Source organism: Podarcis cretensis (genome assembly GCF_951804945.1).
Source record: "Podarcis cretensis genome assembly, chromosome: 15".
In the NCBI taxonomy this organism is placed as follows: Eukaryota; Metazoa; Chordata; class Lepidosauria; order Squamata; family Lacertidae; genus Podarcis; species Podarcis cretensis.
Genome location: NC_137185.1, coordinates 23,838,992 through 23,853,773, shown reverse-complemented (window position 1 = coordinate 23,853,773; position 14,782 = coordinate 23,838,992). Strand labels below are relative to the sequence as shown.

Below are 14,782 nucleotides of genomic sequence, written 5' to 3'. Positions count from 1 at the left end.
GCAAAAGCCACACGCATCACCAAATCCCTCTCCGCCCCCCACCCCCCATGATTTAGCTCACTCTCCCTGCATAAAGAGGGTGGGGACCAGGATTGTAGGAATTGGCCTGAATAGCTTAAGGATATATCTAATATTAAACATAAGTGCCTAGCTGGATCAGGGCAGTGGCCCACCTAGTCCAACATCTGGTTCCCACAGTGACCAATCAGATGCATCATGCAGGACCCAAACACAAGAGAATTCTCCCCTCCTGTGGTTTCCAGCAACTGGTATTCAGAAGCGTTACTGCCTCTGACTGTGAAGGTAGAGCGGAGCCATCACAGCTAGTAACCACTGAAAGCCTTACCTTCTATGAATCTGTCCAATCCTCTTTTAAAGCCATCTAAGTTGGTGGCTATCACTGCCCACTGCAGAAGTGAGTTCCATAGTTTAACTATGTATGGCAAGGTCCTCCCCCGCCCCCCGTCGTGAATCTTCCAACATTCAGCTTCATTGAACTTCAATGAGACAGAAATTAACAGCTATATGACTTTTAGAAGACATCTGAGGGCAGCCCTGTACAGAGAAGTTTGATGTCTTACTGAGTTTTTTACAATTTGTTGGAAGCCACCCAGAGTGGCTGGGGCAACCCAGTCAGATGGGTGGGGTACAAATAAAATAATAATAGTAATAGTAATAGTGTTAGGAGAAAGACAGAAAAACTTTTCTCTTTCTCCATTCTCCAACTCATGCATAACTGTATACACTTGCACACTGTCACCCTTACTAGCTGTTTCTCTAAACTAACAAGTCCCAAATGGTGCAAGCCTTTATTGCGGATTTCCTCGAGGCAGTTGGTTGGCTGTTAGAAACAGAACTTCAGACTGGAAAGACCCTTGGTCTGACCCAGCAAAGTTCTCCTTATGCTCACTGAACTGCAGTGGTAAGGAATCAAGAGATAGCATGCACATGTTTGAACAGAGACTGCATCTTATGGCTTCCATGTGCAACAGGAGCTTTCCAACCCACAGCAGCTGCTTGAAAATGAAGATCAGTCCTGATTGAAAGGCTCCCGCAATGGAGTAATCGCTGTGCGGTCAGTGACACAGCCCCAAACAACTGGCTCGCTTGTGCTCTGGGTGTGGGAGGCGAGGAGCATCTCTCTGTGCCCCAGCCATTGTCCTTTCCTTATTAAGCAGAGGCGTCTGTAGATCCCTGCCTCCCCCCACCCCAGCCCTGAACGGTCCACTGTCTGGAATATGGTCCCTGGTGTATTTTGCAGTGGCCTACATTACGCAGTGGAATGGAGCAGATCAAAGAGACTCCAGCCTGGGAACTCTGGTCACTGATATCTTCTCATGGAGGGAGAAGCTTGCAGGATGAGTGGGAGGGGGGGAGTGTTTATAGAGGATCTTTAACTGTGATTTCTGGCATTAGGTTTGCAGAAAGAGAGGGGAGTGATCCCATGCAGGCCTCCACAAACTGATGCACCATGCAAAAGCCTCTTTTTTGCCTTGTTTGTGGAGGGAGAAATCTCAGATGGGTAGGGTACAAGAAATAAACGTTGTTGTTTGTTGTTGTTATGATGGTTCTGTGCTTTGGAGCAGGCCGACTCTATTGCCTACAAAGTCCAGTAGGCTCTAGAGAACAGCCTCCAAGTTTTCCTGGCAGGGGAGAGTTGGGGGGAACCCAAATTAGGACCAGCAAGTAAACCAAAGCAAGCTGTGGGGGGCTCCCCTCTCCTCCACCACCACACTGTAATCCCAGGTCCGGGTCCTAACTAGATCTGTGTCAGCTTAACACAAGGGATGAGGAATTCACAGGCTGTTGTTCGACTCCAACTCACATCATCCCTGACCCATAGCTGTGCTGGCTGGGGCAGATGGCAGCTGGAGATCCAGAGTGTCACAGAGTCCCCGATCCCTGCCTTAAACAAAACAAGTTAGGAACCAGATATGGAATCTGGAAGTGAAGAGGTAGCTGGGAAGGTGCAGTGAGGGAATGAGTCTCTGCCTGGGTGGAATATGCATTCAAGGCCCTTGCCCCATGTTGTAAAATGGGCATCCTCACCCAGGTGCCTTTTGGACTTCAGAGCCCATCATCATCAGCCTGAATAGCTCAGTTGGTTAGAGCATGGTGCTGATAAAGCCAAGGTTGCAAGTTTGATCCCCGAATGGGACAGCTGCATATTCTTGCATTGAAGGCTTGGACTAGATGATCCTCATGGTCCCTTACAATTTTATGATTTCTATGATCCCTGCCCATGGGTCATGCAGACTGAGGCTGGTGGGAATTATAGTTCAAAATATGGAGGGTAACTGGGTGGCAAAGACTGTTTTAGACAGTCCTGCTCTAAGAGCAAGGCAGACCAGCTCTGTTGTTGTTGTTGTTGTTGTTGTTGTTGTTGTTGTTGTTGTTGCAGCCTTCTAAGTTTCTATCTCTCACATTCAGCTTTTCTACAGCTTTTCTAGCTAGAATTGTTGAGGACTGAACCTGTGACCTTTCCCATGCAACACACATGCTCTACCGCTGAGCTGTGCCCTTCTCTAATTGTGTTTAACCTCCTTTTAAAAGCATCCTGGGGCTGTGGGTTCCACTGGTTAACAGTGCATTGTGTGAAAGCAATGTCTTTTCAACACCCCGAATCTCCTGCTGTAGCTCTTGCCAAGATGCGGTCCTTCACAAAATTACCCTCTTTAGGTGCCATCGGTCCATTGAGCTTAGCACTGTCTAAACTGACTGAAAGTGGATCTTCAGGGTTTCCAGTCTGGAGATGCTGGGAAGTGAACCTGTGACCTCTGTGCAAACCATATGCTCTGCCGCAAAAATAAAGCCCTTCTCTGCAAGAAGAAGGTCTGATAAACACAGGGGTGGTAGTGGGAAAGAATGGAAGAATGTGCCTGATTATCGTGTTCTGCTACTTTCTTGTCCTTCCCTGTTGAGGTTCAGTAGGTCCTGCCTTACTGGTTGCCATGATGTCAGCTGAAGTGGTACTGGATGCTGAATTTAACTTCTCCCAAATCTCAGTTTTCATTTTGTTTTCAAAAAAGGAAGTTCCTAGCCCTTATGACTGTGAATATGTTAGAAAATATGCTGGCAGTGCTTGATGAATTTAGAAGCCAGAATTCACCAAGCACTGTTGGTTAATTCACCTCTGGGGATTTATTAATAACCTTTAGCGCTGTCAAAAATTGCCTAGAATAATGCACATGTTGTTTCTCCTTGTTCTGTCGTCACAAGAACTCTGCAAATTGTTTAAGCTGAGAGAGATTCACCAAAGGTTTCTTGGCCAGCTTAATGATTGAGGATTTGAACATGGGTCTCACTGGGCAGCCTCGTCTGACACTGTTACTGCAGTGTCTGGCTATCCTAGGTCTGGTCTTGCCCTTCCCTATGACTAGCAAAAGAAGAATTACACAATGGGGTAATAAAGAAAAGTCTATTTATGGAAAAGTAGAGTAATTGGGCACATAGCTTTAATTTGCATAGAATGAGACTGGCTGGGGAATTTAGCTTTTGATGTCACAAAGTTCAGATTACCAATGTGCAATGTACGTATGTCATGATGAAAGATGTTTGAGTAAACTGTGGTCCCTTATAGCTTGTCTGCAAGTCCCTCAAATTGTCTGCTACAAGATAAGTAATAATGGAAGGCCCCAAAGCACCCTCAAACAGAGAGGGTTACCTGCTATGTTCCTGCTGTAATTCTTTCCCATCTCTGCTATGACCAGGGTGTTCTGGCCAACTTCTGGTGGGACCTCCTCCCCCCCACCCCACCCCCCCCATTCTTTGTTTGGATTCTTTCAAAGAATGCAGCACCAAGTAGACATGGCTGTTACCCAGCAAGGCCCTTCAGCTGCCCTTAAGCAAAGGGGTGTGCTGAGAATTAATTAGCACAGGTCAATTATGCCTCGACCATTAGAAGATCTTTAACATGCTGTCTTGCTCTATAACTTTGACATACATGGGTGGACCATGCAGATCTTATTAAAAACAAGTACAGTGGTACCTCGGGTTACATACGCTTCAGGTTACATACGCGACTCCGCTAACGCAGAAATATTACCTCGGGTTAAGAACTTTGCTTCAAGATGAGAACAGAAATCGTGCTTTGGCGGCACAGGGGCAGCTGGAGGCCCCATTAGCTAAAGTGGTGCTTCAGGTTAAGAACAGTTTCAGGCTAAGAACGGACCTCCAGAACAAATTAAGTTCTTAACCTGAGGTACCACTGTAAATGAATGAGAGACGTGGCTCCTCTGCTTCATTGCAACTCATTTGTGTGTATTGTAGATGCAAGCCCCTTGGTGGTGGTGGAGATATATATGGAAATTGTAAAGCCCTTGGGTCTTAGACCTGGCCATTTATTCTTTCTAAAGCACTGTGCACATGAATAGTACACTGTTATTGGTGGTGGTGGTTACAAATGAGGCCTACCACAAAATGTTGCAGCGTCGAGTGCTGCTTTTCCCCATCCTGTTATCATTTCTCTCCCTAGCAGCACCACTTTTCAGCATTCAGCTAGCTATCGCTGGCCAATGAGCATGCTCAGCCCTCATTGGGCAGCTCCTCCTTTTAAGATTTCGCTTCTTGTTTTGCAAACTTTGGGATTCCGGTTCCTTGGGATTCCAGTTTCTTGGCTATCTAAGACTCAGTATTTGGAGAACAGGGTCACTATTGGAATATACGCAATGGGGACTTCACGGAGGTAATTTAGTTGTTCTTGCAAGCCCTGGCAATGCATCCAAAAAGGCTCTTGTCTTTTATCTTGGGAAAGCAGATCCTTTCCTTGCACTGTATTGGAATCTGCCTTTTGAAGCTTCCTCTGGTTTCACGAGCGATTTGCTAGAAAACCTTGGCATCTTGCTGTTTACACCTCCAGCCTCACTGCACATATGGAGCTCATTATATGGTTCTCTGGGCGCCCACATTTATCAAGGGTTACAATCTACGAGCCATGGACCCCTGACCTTTATTCCTTTATCTCCCTGCATTCCCAGATGTGAATGAGATCCCAATATTCCGGCCAAAATAGATGTAATGCAGGAAACCCATGATGATGTTCCACAGGGGCCATTTTTTGAAAATTAATAGAAGTCATAGGGACTGGGACTACGGCACAGAAGGAGGAGGGTGTTATATTCTTTCTTCTCCTCCCATTCAAAGATGCCTGATGGGGAGACAACCTACAGGTCACAGTGCCAGCTTGGAATGCCAGCTTGGCCCTGTGACCATGGGTGCCCGAGGCTGTGGGTGCCATGCAGCATGCATGGCCCTGGCACCAAAATTTGTGGGTGCCTGGCTCCTTCACATGGAATTTTGTGGGTGCACAGGAGTGCAGGGCTGCAGAGAGCTGGCACCTATGCATACAGTAGAAACATAGGAGGCTTCCTTATACTGAGAGAGACTCATGGTCCATTCAGCCCAGTACAGTCTACACTGACTGGCAGCAGCACTGCAGGGTTTCAGAGCAGGGTTCTCTCCCAGCCCTGCTTGAAGCTGCTGGGTATTGAGCCTGGGACCTTCTGGATGCAAAGCAGGTGCTCTAACCACTGAGCTGCGGCCCTTGTATTTAAGATCAAAATATATTGGCGTTTGACAATCCTAAGATACCTCTAAACTTTCCTCTGTGGGGAAATGACAAAAAAACATATTTTTGGAGGGGGGGAGTTTAATGAGGAAAAAAAATGCATTGTGGAAAGCATTAAATGGCTTTCACACCACTCTGACCTAGTTCGTTCTTCCTTCCAGTGACTTCTATTCTTTACTCTTTTTTATGTGAGCAGAGATTCTTATTGCAAATCTCTTGCACCACATTTCATTTGGCTCTCAGGCTGGGCAGACACACACACACCCCAAGTGTCCCTATTTTCCAGGGACTGTCCCAGATTTACAGAAGCCACCATGGTTTCTGATTTGATCCTGGAATTTCCTACTTTTCCTTAAAGGTAAAGGGACCCCTGACCATTAGGTCCAGTCATGGCCAACTCTGGGGTTGCGGCGCTCATCTCACTTTATTGGCCGAGGGAGCCGGCGTACAGCTTCAAGGACATGTGGCCAGCATGACTAAGCTGCTTCTGGCAAACCAGAGCAGTGCACAGAAACACCATTTACCTTCCCGCCGGAGTGGTACCTATTTATCTACTTGCACTTTGACGTGCTTTCAAACTGCTAGGTTGGCAGGAACAGGGACCAAGCAACGGGAGCTCACCCCGTCGCGGGGATTCGAACTGCCAACCTTCTGATTGGCAAGTCTTAGGCTCTGTGGTTTAACCCACAGCGCCACCCACCACCCACCACCCGCGTCCCACTTTTCCTTGGAATGTCCCTATTTCTATCAGAGAATTGTTAGAGGCTATGCAGTGGCAAAGGACTTTACATGCTCCGGAGCACTGTTGCTGCTTTGTATACTGAGTGGCCTGTAGGGAGGACAGGATCTAGGTCTCCACCTTGTTGTTTTAGACACTGAATTTAAGAGCAGCCCTACTGAATCAGACCAATGACCTGTCTAGTCCAGCATCCTATTCTCACAGCAGCCAACCAGAGGCTTGTAGAAAACCCTCAAACAAGACCAGAGGACAAGAGCACTCTCTCCTCCTGTGGCTTTTAGCAACTGATATTCAGAAGAATTACTGCATCCAGCCAAGGAGACAGAGCAAAGTTATGATGGCTAGTAGACTTTTTCTCCTCCATGAATTTGTCCAGTCCAGGTTGGGGACCATCACTGCTTCCTGTGGGAGCAAATGCCCTAGTTTAACCATGTGTTGCTTGAATAAGTTCTTCCTTTTATCTGCCCCAAATCTTCTAACATTCAGCTTTATTGCATGTCCATGACTTCTAGTCTTACGGGAGACAAGAGAAAAACTTCTCTCTCTCTCTCTCTCTCTCTCTCTCTCTCTCTCATATTTTTATTAAGTTTTCTGTTTTACAATTTAAAACACTCCTTTTACATCCTTAAGATATCAATCACTTCCCTTCTTTTCTTTCCATGGTTCATTTTACATATCATAAATTCCTGCATTTTTTACAAAAACTATACCATTCAGTTTTCCATTATTGCTCCCATCAAAACGTGTTTACACTGTTGAATTTATCTTAATGCTGCCAGCGTTTTCAGCTGTACACAATTATTTCCCATATATTCAATAAATGTTTTCCAATCTTCTTTAAACATATATTCTTTTTGTTATCTTGTTCTATATGTTAAGTCTGCGAGTTGTGCATCTTCTGTCAACTTAAGTTGCCATTCTTCTTTAGTTGGGACCTCATTTTCAATTTTCTGAAGCTAACAAAACATAGGCCGCAGTAGTAGCATACATAGAAAAACTTCCCTCTATCCACTTCCTCCATGCCATGCATTTGGGGGGGGGGCACTTTGATCATGTCACCTTATTCGCCTTTTAGCTTTGACTCCCTCAGGGATTCTCCTATATTAGATCCAGCCCTTGCCTTTGTGTCTGCCCTGCACAAAGATCTGTTCTTAGGCAGAGACAAGGAAAGGGAGGGTCCTTCTGGAAGAAAACCATGTGAGTTCTAGCATTCCCAGAAGTTCGTTCTTTCAATTACCCGCCCTTCCATACACAAAGAAATGCTATTGAATTCCACAGCACTGGTGTGGTTGCTCCAGAATCCTCTTTGGATTTGCTTAGCTCAGTGATGGCCAAACTTGGCCCTCCAGCTGTTTTGGGACTACAATTCCCATCATCCCTGACCACTGGTCCTGTTAGCTAGGGATGATGGGAGTTGTAGTCCCAAAACTGCTGGAGGGCCAAGTTTGGCCATCACTGGTTAGCTGAACATGAGTGCCATTGACAGATGCTGGAAATGGGTGGAGGAAGCTGCTGAAGGATATAGGATGTAGCTCCCACAGGTTCCCACCAACCTAGATTAGGATTAGACAAATTCATGGAGGAGAAGGCTATCTCTCTACCAGTCATTCTGTGCCTGCCTAGTTGAAAGGCAGTGATGCTTCTGAATGCCAGTTCCTGGAAACCACAGGAGGGGAGAGGTCTCTTGTGCTTGGGTCCTGCTTGCAGGATTCCCATTGGTGCATCTCATTGGGAATAGGATGCTGGACTAGATGGGCCATTGCTCTGATCCATCAGGCTCTTCTCACATTCTTAGAGAGATTTTCTGCATGGTACCTGAGGGTGGGCATCTGCAGGAAGAAGTTCTAGCTTCGGGGAATACTAATTCTGACCCAGGTGGAGAACGCTTTTATCTTCCTGAGGCCTTCATCCTCTTCTGGGCAACTTTGAGGGACGCATGCCCTCCATCCAGGCAGGCAGAAGATGTGATCGGAGTTCAAAGACATATGCTAGCCAGGCAGAAATACTCAGGGAGGAAAGCAGTACCAGCAAGGGGGGTGTGACCTAGGGAAAGGGAAAGTTCTGAGGGCCAGATGGAGCACCCTCAGGGGCCAGATATACCCCACCTCCTGGTATATGCCACCTTAATGGTTGAGCTGCTCATTCTTCTAAAGTTCTACTGGTTGGCCGCTGAATCCGGCCCATGGCAGGTTTCCAGTTGGCTTTGGAGTTGTTGCCTGCTGTTTTTTTCTTGGGGTGCAGCCTGGATAAAGCTTCCTGTGTATTCTAAAGGTGGTATCTCTGCTTTTTCCAGCTTTGTGTAGCAGCCTAGCCCAGTCAGCGTAAAGCTCATGCCGATTTCAAAACTGTACTTTGCCCCTTTTATAGCAGCAGAGAAGAGCACTTCAGTCTGGCTGCGTACTATTTGAGGAATTGAAAGTGAAAGAATTTCTGCAATCTTTGTGGATTCCCGCTACTCTTGACCTCAGCTTGTGTTATCTTGGCTTGAAACTCTTCATTCATCCCAGAGGAGGGAAAGAGATGCCATCTAAGTGCTGGGAAGTGGGGGAGGGTCTGCAGCTCAAGCAGTGTTTAGAATTCCTAGGTGCTGGGTTAGATTCCAAGGAACCTTTGTGGTGTAAAATTGCTGTGCCTTTGCTTGAGATCAATTCTTGCCGTTTGTATAGCAGTCCAGGGTCTTCACCAGGTGTGTGGAAGCTGCACATACTGGTAATCCTTGCAACAGTACTATAAAGTACAGGTGAATTGAATCCTTTTCGGCTTGAGGGCCACATAACCTTCTGGGCGACCTTCCAAACACGTGCATGCACGGGCGCACACATACACACACACACCTCTCGATCCTCTACCCAGGCAAAAAAAGAGGCATTATTGGAGTTCCAGTGCACATTCCAGGCAGACAGAACCACTCAAGGAGAATGTGAAGCAGGGCTGGTGAGGGTGTGTGGCCCGAAAAGAGAGAGGGTATATAGCCTAGGAGGGAGCACAGTCTAGGGACAGTCTCTGTATGTTGCAAGTGAGGGCTTCCAGCAGAGGGCATCTTATCAAGAGGTCCTGATCTGCATAATTTAGGAACTGAATTCCCTCCCGTTATACCCTCCAACATTTCTCCGATGAGAATAGGGACATCCTATTCAATAATAATAATTAAAAATTTATTGTTTCTATCCTGCCCAATGGACTGGGTTGCCCCAGGCACTCTGGGTGACTTCCAACATATATAAACATAACTCTATACCCTCCAACATTTCTCTGAGGAAAATAGGGACATCCTAAGGAAAAGCGGGCTTGAATCAGAAACTGTACCTGGAAAATAGGGACACTTGGAGGGGCTGTGTTAAGTGTTAGGCAGCCACTGTCTCTCTTGGTTGTTTTTTTGGTGCCTACTGGAGGTCATCCTCTTCCAAAAAGCCTTCTAAGTAGAGGTCTTTCCCAGTCTGCATCTGCGTGGGGATTGTTTTAAAGGTATTTTATTGTTTGTTGCTTGCTGATGACACACCGGGCTACTTAAGAAGGGTGGGTTATGAATCATAATAATAATCATCATAAGGCCTGCATGGTACTTTAAGGTAGCGATGGAAATCCTGTGGCCCTCTAGATGTTGATGGACTATAACTAACTCCCATAATCTCTGGAAGGTTGTGTATTTATTATTTTTATTCCATTAAATGTGTGCACTCTCCTTGGTGGTTAAAAAAAACCAAAACTCTCCTAGAGGTTTATCATGAAAAACACACTAAATTATTGGTAAAAACACTAAAAAAACAAACAAACCAAAACCCAACCATTTTAAAGCATTAAAAAAAATAAAAATAAATTGCCGTTAAAGTAAAAAACAAACAAACCACAGATTAAAACATACATCAACATTCTATGTATCTTTGTAAGGTAAAGGTAAAGGGACCCCTGACCATTAGGTCCAGTCGTGACCGACTCTGGGGTTGCGGCGCTCATCTCGCTATACTGGCCGAGGGAGCCGGCATACAGCTTCCAGGTCATGTGGCCAGCATGACTAAGCCACTTCTGGCGAACCAGAGTAGCGCATGGAAATGCTGTTTACCTTCCCGCCAGAGCGGTACCTATTTATCTACTTGCGCTTGATGTGCTTTCGAACTGTTAGGTTGGCAGGAGCAGGGACCGAGCAACGGGAGCTCACCCCGTCGCAGGGATTCGAACCGCTGACCTTCTGATCAGCAAGTCCTAGGCTCTGTGGTTTAACCCACAGCACCACCCGTGTTCCTTTTTGTAGGCTTGCCTAAAAAAAATGTTTTTAGCATGTGCCGTAAAGTGTACAGTGAAGATTCCTGTGTGATGTCAATAGGCAGGGAGTTCCAAAGTTTCTAACAACTGTGGAATGGGCATTATGTGACTGGGGCAGATGGGAACCCAACAACATCTTGGACCACAGGTTCCCCATCTCTGCCTTAAAGCCTGCCTGCTTCTGTGTGAACCTGTTCATTTGCGGAAGTCCTCTTTGCACCATTGCTCTCTGAGAGGGAAAAGAGGCAATTTGGGGTGCACAGCGAGGCGGTCCGGAAGTTTCAAGGCAGGTTCTCAGCAGGAATAAACCCAATGACGTTAAACATTAGCAAATTTATCACACGGTTATTAAAGTATATATTTCCTGCAGGCTGTGTTTGAGGGCAGGCAAGGGCAGAGTTTGGCAGAATATTGCTTTTGTTATCCTGTGGAGCAACCGTGCAATCGACACAGGGTTGCATTTTAATTAAGCACATCTTTTAAAGTTGGGGGGGGGGGGCTTTCCGTATGGAACATTTTGAGTTCAAATAAACTTGAAACCTGAAAATGGTGTTGTTGCTTCAAGAAGTGGTCCCCTAAGGCAGGGGTCATATCCTGATCCTCCAATGGCTGTGAATTTCTTGGTGACCTTGTGTCTGAACCCTTTTATCTCCAGTTTGGGCGTGTGTGAGAGAGAAATTATATCAGATAGGACCTTGTTTACATCTAATGTTAAGCCCAGACCATGAATGAGCAAACATGCAAGACTTTGGAGATAGGATCTCAAGCCATTTTTTCCCTTCTGGGTCATTTTTATGCTGTGCTAAGCCATGGTGTGGCTTTGGTGTGTATTGTCCAAAACCTGTTCCATGGTTTAGCTCTCCCAGATCTCCTGCCAACCTAGCAGTTCAAAAGCACGTCAAAGTGCAAGTAGATAAATAGGTACTGTCCGGCGGGAAGGTAAACGGCGTTTCCATGTGCTGCTCTGGTTCGCCAGAAGCAGTTTAGTCATGCTGGCCACATGACCCGGAAGCTGTGTGTGGACAAATGCTGGCTCCCTCGGCCTATAGAGCAAGATGAGCGCGCAACCCTAGAGTAGGTCACGACTGGACCTAATGGTCAGGGGTCCCTTTACCTTACAGTAAATGATCAGGCACTCATTTAGTAGGTTTGGCTATGGCTACATTTCGTGGTTTGCCTGGGAGAGCTAAACCATTAGCCTGCATTCACAGAACCTGTAAATTATAGGCAGAGCATCTGCTTTTCGTGCAGAAGGCTCCAGGTTCAATCCCAGGTGGAGTTGGAAGAAACCCTGAAACCCTGGAGAGCTGCTGCCAGGCAGTGTTGACAGCACTGAGCCAGGTGAATCAATGATCTGCCTCAGTATAACACACCTTCCTGCATTCTGGCTGCTCTCCTCCATTTCCTATCTTGCTCTTTTCACCTCAATTCTCCCCCCCCCCCACACACACCAAGCCTGACTTATACACTCCAAAGCCTCCCTAGCCACCACCCCACCCCCCAAAAAAACCTTTCTGCTAAGTTTTACAGCCCGAAAAAGCAGGCACATCCTAAATTGCATGCTGCCCTGATTAGCATACATTCCTAATTTGCACACACAGTTCTGGATAGCAGAAAGTGGAGTACTAGGCTGCTGAACTGCGAGGGCTTTTTTAGGTGTTCGTGTTAATTAACTATTGGAACTACAAATGCATAAACGGTGCTCCTTTCGGATAGAACTATGGACCTCCCTTTGCTTTCGGTGTAACATAAAGGTAAAGGTACCCCTGCCCGTACGGGCCAGTCTTGACAGACTCTGGGGTTGTGCGCCCATCTCACTCAAGAGGCCAGGGGCCAGCGCTGTCCGGAGACACTTCCGGGTCACGTGGCCAGCGTGACATCACTGCTCTGGCGAGCCAGAGCCGCACACGGAAACACCGTTTACCTTCCCGCTGGTAAGCGGTCCCTATTTATCTACTTGCACCCGGAGGTGCTTTCGAACTGCTAGGTTGGCAGGCGCTGGGACCGAGCAGCGGGAGCGCACCCCGCCGCAGGGATTCGAACCGCCGACCTTTCAATCGGCAAGTCCTAGGCGCTGAGGCTTTAACCCACAGCGCCACCTGCGTCCCTTTCGGTGTAACATAATTCGCCACTAAATCCGGAAACATTAGATGGTTAGCTTCTCCAACCCACTCCCCGCTGCTTTTATCACTAGTGCCCCTGAATTGCTTTCCAAAGAAGGATTTCCCAACATTCTCCCTTCGGGAGTCATACTGTGCAAAGAGTCCTTGAGTCTGGAACATCTGTGGGGGTGCTGATGTCACGCTGGAACTTGTTGTCTTTGCTGGGAAAGCTTCACGGAAATCCTTGGCCGCGAACCCTGTCCTCCTTTTGCTTGGCCAAGAACTGACTCAGCGCTGAATCACCTGGCGTGTGTTTTTTCTGCAGGAAGGGAGTCGGGAAAGGGACCTCCCTCATTTTGAGGAGAAACCTTTTTATTTTTTAAAGGAGTCTTCTGGCACCTTAGCAAATCTTTTATGGACTAGAGTCCATTTCATCAGCTGCATGACTTTCATCCCAAATCGGCAGCTTGCAGTGCAATCCTAACCAAGTCTACTCGGAAGATGATAGATAGATAGATAGATAGATAGATAGATAGATAGATGATAGATAGATAGATAGATAGATAGATAGATAGATATAGATAGATATAGATGATGATAGATAGATGATAGATAGATAGATAGATAGATAGATAGATAGATAGATAGATAGATAGATAGATAGAGATGATAGATAGATAGAGATGATAGATAGATAGAGATGATAGATAGATAGATAGATAGATAGATAGATAGAGATGATAGATAGATAGAGATGATAGATAGATAGATAGATAGATAGATAGATAGATAGATAGATAGACTTTATTCCCATTAGCCAACGGCCATGACAGCATAAAACAAGCAATATATACAAATAAAAGGACAGCAATGGGTATAAAGGGCAATCAAATGACCAAGATTATCGTTCAGATAGTGGCCCTTAGTCTCACTGCACCCTCGCTAAACCTAGCAACCTTTGCTGTTGTCTGTCTACTCGGAAGTAAGTCAGGTGGTATTCAGTGGGGCTTACTCCCAGGAAAGTGGGGTTAGGATTGCAGCTTTGTAACTTGTCTGGGGTTGTCAACACATCATATATTAAATGACCCTCCCCTCTAAAAAAAAAAAAGAAGACTCCTGGGAACTGGGGGGGGGGGTGTTATTGTGGACTTGTAGGCAGGAGTTGATTTGCATAGTCTCCTGTTTAAATGCAATCAAAATCAAATTGGCTGCGGCAGAAGTTGAGGGAAGAAGTAGCCAGAAGAGAAGGGAAGAGAAGTCTGTGGCTGGAGCCCAGTGCCGCAAGGAGAAAAGAGGCCTCATACTAGTATGGGAATGTTTGGGCGTAAAGAGCAACACCAGCCCTGTCCCCCCTGAGTCTGGGCCAACTGAGCCACCAGAGCATGGTTTGTTTAGATAAAGATCTGGCTTTGGGGTTTAACACGCCAGCTTGGAATAATAAAAAGGAAGCTGTTCTGATTTAGCTGATGGGGCGTTTTGAGAGGGAGGCGAGAATAGGGGTGCCTGAGTTGCACAGAGGCCTCCTAGCGGAAGTGAGCCCCCAGGGAGTCATGGGGAAGAGCATGCAGGAGATGAAAGCAGGAAGGGCAGTTGATTTCTGCAACTGACACCCTGAAATCAGCTCATCTGGGAGCAGGGTTTGTGTGCCCAATTGCTTCTGTGCACCTGAAATCCCATCTCTTCCTGTTTGCCATGCAATCGCTTCTTCCATGGAAGATTGAATGACACTGGGGGGTGGGGTGGAAAAAGCTTTCCACAGATCAGGCGCGGTGACAAATCTGACACAGGGGCAGTTTGTTTGTTTTAGGCTTTCCTGCCTAGCCCTTCCACCAAAGAGCTGGTGGCAGTCTGCATGTTCACCTTTATCTGCACAACAGCCCTGTGAGGTGGGCCATTGCTCTCTTTTGGCCTCCCCTGTAATTGAACAGGGATCTGAATGCAAGCCCAGCTCTCCAACCAGAAGACAGGGAACCTGCAGCCCTTCAGAGGCTGCTGGGCTCACAACTCATGAGTCCCAGCCAGCAAAGCCAGTCATCGGGGTGATGGGGAGGTGGAGTCCAATGATGTCAGGAGGGCTACAGGTTCGTCATCACCAGCCCACAGAGGCTGTCAGAG

At 46.7% G+C, this 14,782-nt stretch overlaps 1 protein-coding gene and 1 long non-coding RNA gene across 2 annotated transcripts in view; one reads left to right on the top strand and one right to left on the bottom strand.

The window, feature by feature from the left end:
- The window catches only part of LOC307203804, a 446,600-nt gene that overhangs the window by 109,153 nt on the left and 322,665 nt on the right, over positions 1–14,782 (bottom strand). The window lies entirely within an intron of this gene.
- Positions 1–14,782, top strand: part of OAF (out at first homolog) — a 28,405-nt gene that overhangs the window by 1,821 nt on the left and 11,802 nt on the right. The window lies entirely within an intron of this gene.